This window comes from Mus musculus, chromosome X (genome assembly GCF_000001635.26).
Source record: "Mus musculus strain C57BL/6J chromosome X, GRCm38.p6 C57BL/6J".
NCBI lineage: Eukaryota > Metazoa > Chordata > Mammalia > Rodentia > Muridae > Mus > Mus musculus.
Window position 1 is genome coordinate 79,197,698 of NC_000086.7, and position 6,000 is coordinate 79,203,697.

Here is a 6,000-nt window from a genome sequence, read left to right on the forward strand (position 1 = left end):
GTATTCTTTTATATATATATATATACACTTTTTATTAGGTATTTTCCTCATTTACATAAACAATGCTATCACAAAAGTCCACCATACCCTCCAACCTAATCCCTAATCCCCTACCCACCCACTCCCACTTCTTGGCCCTGGCGTTCCCCTGTACTGGGGCATATAAAGTTTGCAATCCAATGGGCCTATCTTTCCGTTGATAGCCGACTAGGCCATCTTTTGATACATATGCAGCTAGAGTCAAGAGCTCCAGGGTACTGGTTAGTTCATAATGTTGTTCTACCTATAGGGTTGCAGATCCCTTTAGCTCCTTGGGTACTTCTCTAGCTCCTCCATTGGGGGCCCTGTGATCCACCCAATAGCTGACTGTGAGCATCCACTTCTGTGTTTGCTAGGCCCCGGTATAGTCTCACAAGAGAAAACTATATCTGGGTCCTTTCAGCAAAATCTTGTTAGTATATGCAATGGTGTCAGCGTTTGGAAGCTGATTATAGGATGGAACCCTGGATATGTCAGGCTCTAGATGGTCCATCCTTTTGACACAGCTCCAAACGTTGTCTCTGTAACTCCTTCCATGGGTGTTTTGTTCCCAATTCTAAGAAGGGGCAAAGTGTCCACACTTTGGGCTTCCTTCTTCTTGAGTTTCATGCGTTTAGCAAATTGTATCTTATATCTTGGGTATCCTAACTTTCTGGGCTAAATCCAATCATCAGTAAGGAAATATTGTGTGACTTCCTTTGTGATTGTGTTACCTCACTCAGGATGATGCCCTCCATGTCCATCCATTTGCCTAGGAATTTCATAAATTCATTCTTTCTAATAGCTGAGTAGTACTCCATTGTGTAAATGTACCACATTTTCTGTATTCATTCATTGTACCACATTTTCTGTATTCATTCCTCTGTGGAGGGGCATCTGGGTTCTTTCCAGCCTCTGGCTATTATACATAAGGTTGCTATGAACATAGTGGAGCAGGTGTCCTTCTTACCGGTTGGAACATCTTCTGGATATATGCCCAGGAAAGGTATTGCAGGATCCTCCGGTAGTACTATATCCAGTTTTCTGGGGAACTGACAGACTGATTTCCAGAGTGGTTGTACAAGCTTACATTCCCACCAACAATGGAGGAGAGTTCCTCTTTCCACATCCTCGCCAGCATCTGCTGTCACCTGAGTTTTTTATCATAGCCATTCTGACTGGTGTGTGGTGGAATCTCAGGGTTGTTTTGATTCGCATTTCTTTGATGATTAAGGATGCTGAACATTTTTTCAGGTGCTTCTCAGCCATTCAATATTACTCAGGTAAGAATTCTTTATTTTTTTAATAGGGTCATTTGATTTTCTGGAGACCAACTTCTTAAGTTCTTTATATATATTGGATATAAGTCCCCTATCTGATTTAGGATAGGTAAAGATCATTTCCGAATCTTTTGGTGGCCTTTTTGTCTTATTGACAGTATCTTTTGCTTTGCAGAAGCTTTGCAGTTTCATGAGGTCCCATTTGTCAATTCTCAATTTTACAGCGCAAGCCTATTCAGGAATTTTTCCCCTGTGCCCATATCTTCGAGGGTTTTCCCTACTTTCTCCTCAATAAGTTTTACTGTCTCTGGTTTTATGTGGAGTTCCGTAATCCACTTAGATTTGACCTTGGTTCAAGGAGATAGGAATGGATCAATTGGCATTCTTCTACATGATAACCGCCAGTTGTGCCAGCACCATTTCTTGAAGATGCTGTCTTTTTTCCACTGGATGGTTTTTGCTCCCTTGTCAAAGATTAAGTGACCATAGGTGTGTGGGTTCATTTCTGGGTCTTCAATTCTATTCCATTGGTCTACTTGTCTGTCACTATAGCAGTACCATGCAGTTTTTATCACAATTACTCTGTAGAACAGCTTTAGTTCAGGCACGGTGATTCCACCAGAGGTTCTTTTATCCTTGAGAAGAGTTTTTGCTATCCTAGGTTTTTTGTTATTACAGATGAATTTGCAGATTGCTCTTTCTAATTCGTTGAAGATTTGAGTTGGAATTTTGATGGGGATTGCATTGAATCTGTAGATTGCTTTTGGCAAGATAGCCATTTTTATTATATTGATCGTGCCAATCCATGAGCATGGGAGATCTTTCCATCTTCTGAGATCTTCTATAATTTCTTTCTTCAGAGACTTGAAGTTCTTATCATACAGATCTTTCACTTCCTTAGTTAGAGTCACGCCAAGGTATTTTATATTATTTGTGAATATTGAGAAGGGTGTTATTTCCCTAATTTCTTTCTCAGCCTGTTTATCCTTTGTGTAAAAAAAGGCCATTTGTTTATTTGAGTTAATTTTATATCCAGCTACTTCACCGAAGCTGTTTATCAGGTTTAGGAGTTCTCTGGTGGAATTTTTAGGGTCACTTATATATACTAACACATCATCTGCAAAAAGTGATATTTTGACTTCATCTTTTCCAATTTGTATCCCCTTGATATCTTTTTGTTGTTGAATTGCTCTGGCTAGGACTTCAAGTACTAAGTTTAATAGGTAGTGGAAAAGTGGGCAGCATTGTCTAGTCCATGATTTTATTGGGATTGCTTCCAGCTTCTCACCATTTACTTTGATGTTGGCTATTGGTTTGCTGTAGATTGCTTTTATCATGTTTAGGTATGGGCCTTAAATTCCTGATCTTTCCAGGACTTTTATCATGAATGGGTGTTGGATTTTGCCAAATGCTTTTTCTGCATCTAACAAGATGATCATGTGGTTTTTGTCTTTGAGTTTGTTTATATACTGGATTACGTTGATAGATTTCCATATATTGAACCATCCCTGCATCCCTGGGATGAAACCTACTTTTTCAGGATGGATGATTGTTTTGATGTGTTCTTGGATTTGGTTAGCAAGAACTTTATTGAGGATTTTTGCATCAATATTCATAAGAGAAATTGGTCTGAAGTTCTCTATCTTTGTTAGGTCTTTTTGTGGTTTAGGTATCAGAGTACTTGTGGCTTCATAGAATGAGTTGGGTAGAGTACCTTCTACTTCTATTTTTTGGAATAGTTTGTGAAGAACCAGGATTAGATCTTCTTTGAAGGTCTGATAGAACTCTGCACTAAACCCATCTGGTCCTGGGCTTTTTTTGGTTGGGAGACTACTAATGACTGCTTCTATTTCTTTAGGGGATATAGGACTGTTTAGATCATTAACCTGATCTTGATTTAACTTTGGTACCTGGTATCTTTCTAGAAACTTCTCCATTTCATCCAGGTTCTCCAGTTTTGTTGAGTATAGCCTTTTGTAGAAGGATCTGATGGTGTTTGGATTTTTCAGGATCTGCTGTTATGTCGCCCTTTTGATTTCTGATTTTGTTAATTAGAATGCTTTCCCTGTGCCCTCTAGTGAGTCTGGCTAATGGTTTGTCTTTCTTGTTGATTTTCTCAAAGAACCAGCTCCTCATTTGGTTGATTCTTTGAATAGATCTTCTTATTTCCACTTGGTTGATTTCGCCCCTGAGTTTGATTATTTTCTGCTGTCTACTCCTCTTGGGTGAATTTGCTTCCTTTTGTTCTAGAGCTTTTAGGTGTGTTGTCAAGCTGCTAATGTGTGCTCTCTCTAGTTTATTTTTGGAGGCACTCAGAGATATGAGTTTTTCTCTTAGAAATGCTTTCATTGTGTCCCATATGTTTGGGTATGTTGTGGCTTCATTTTCATTAAACTCCAAAAAGTCCTTAATTTCTTTCTTTATTCCTTCTTTGACCAAGGTATCATTGAGGAGAGTGTTGTTCAGTTTCCACATGAATGTTGGCTTTCTATTATTTATTTTGTTATTGAAGATCAGCCTTCATCCATGGTGATCTGTTGGATACATGGGACGATTTCAATATTTCTGTATCTGTTGAGGCTTGTTTCGTGTCCAGTTATGTGGTCAATTTTGGAGAAGGCACAATGAGGTGCTGAGAAGAAGGTATATATTTTTGTTTTAGGATAAAATGTTCTGTAGATATCTGTTAGATCCATTTGTTTCATAACTCCTCTTAGTTTCACTGTGTCCCTGTTTAGTTTCTGTTTCCATGATCTATCCATTGGTGAAAGTGGTGTGTTGAAGTCCACAACTATTATTGTGTGATGTGCAATGTGTGCTTTAAGCTTTACTAAAGTTTCTTTAATGAATGTGGCTGCCCTTGTATTTGGAGCATAGATATTCAGAATTGAGTTCCTCTTGGAAGATTTTACCTTTGATGAGTATGAAGTGCCCCTCCTTGTCTTTTTTGATGACCTTGCGTTGGAAGTTGATTTTATTAGATATTAGAATTGCTACTCCAGCTTGTTTCTTCAGACCATTCACTTGGAAAATTGTTTTCCAGCCTTTCATTCTGAGGTAGTGTCTATCTTTTTCCCTGATATGGGTTTCCTGTAAGCAGAAAAATGTTGGGTCCTGTTTGTGTAGCCAGTCTATTAGTCTATATCTTTTTATTGGGGAGTTGAGTCCATTGATATTAAGAGATATTAAGGAAAAGTAATTGTTGCTTCCTATTTTTTTTTGTTGTTAAAGTTGGCATTCTGTTCTTGTGGCTGTCTTGTTTTAGGTTTGTTGAGGGATTACCTTCTTGCTTTTTCTAGGACGTGGTTTTCATCCTTGTATTGTTTTTTTCCTTTGAAGGGCTGGATTCGTGGGTAAGATAATGTGTGAATTTGGTTCTGTCATGGAATTCTTTTGTTTCTCCATCTAAGGTTATTCAAAGTTTGGCTGGGTATAGTATCCTGGGTTGGCATTTGTGTTCTCTTAGTGTCTGTATAACATCTGTCCAAGCTCTTCTTGCTTTCATAGTCTCTGGCGAAAAGTCTGGTGTAATTCTGATATGCTTGCCTTTATATGTTACTTGACCCTTTTCCCTTACTGCTTTTAATATTCTATCTTTATTTAGTGCATTTGTTGTTCTGATTATTATGTGTCGGGAGGAATTTCTTTTCTGGTCCAGTCTATTTGGAGTTCTGTAGGCTTCTTGTATGTTCATGGGCATCTCTTTCTTTAGGTTTGGGAAGTTTGCTTCTATAATTTTGTTGAAGAGATTTGCCGGTCCTTTGAGTTGAAAATCTTCATTCTCATCTACTCCTATTATCCATAGGTTTGGTCTTCTCATTGATTCCTGGATTTCCTGGATATTTTGAGTTAGGATCTTTTTGCATTTTGTATTTTCTTTGATTGTTGTGCCAATGTTCTCTATGGAATCTTCAGCACCTGAGATTCTCTCTTCCATCTCTTGTATTCTGTTGCTGATGCTCGCATCTATGATTCCAGATTTCTTTCCTAGGGTTTCTATCTCCATTGTTGCCTCACTTTGGGTTTTCTTTATTGTGTCTACTTCCCTTTTTAGGTCTTGGATGGTTTTATTCAATTCCATCACCTGTTTGGTCGTGTTTTCCTGTAATTCTTTAAGGGATTTTTGTGCTTCCTCTTTAAGATCTTCTACCAGTTTAGCAGTATTCTCCTGTATTTCTTTGAGTGAGTTATTAAGGTCCTTCTTGATGTCTTCTACCATCATCATGAGATATTCTTTTAGATCCAGGTCTAGCTTTTCGGGTGTGTTGGGGTGCCCTGGACTGGGCGAGGTGGGAGTGCTGTGTTCTGGTGATGGTTAGTGGTCTTGGTTTCTGTTAGTAAGATTCTTCCATTTACCTTTCGCCATCTGGTAATCTCTGGAGTTAGTTGATTTAGTTGTCTCTGGTTAGAGCTTGTTCCTCAGGTGATACTGTTAGCCTCTACCAGCAGACCTGGGAGATTAGATCTCTCCTCTGAGTTTCAGTGGTTAGAGCTCTCTCTGCAGGCAAGCTCTCCTCTTACAGGGAAGGTGCACAGATATCTGGTGTTAGGACCTCCCTCCTGGCTGAAGACAAAGGCCCAAAACAGGACCTGTCCGGTGGCTGAGTTGCCTTGGCCTGTCCCAAAAGCTGTTAGCTTCTGTACTCTACACTCTCAACTGTGCAGAGAACTCTCGGAGGGGTCCCAGAACCAAGATGTCTGG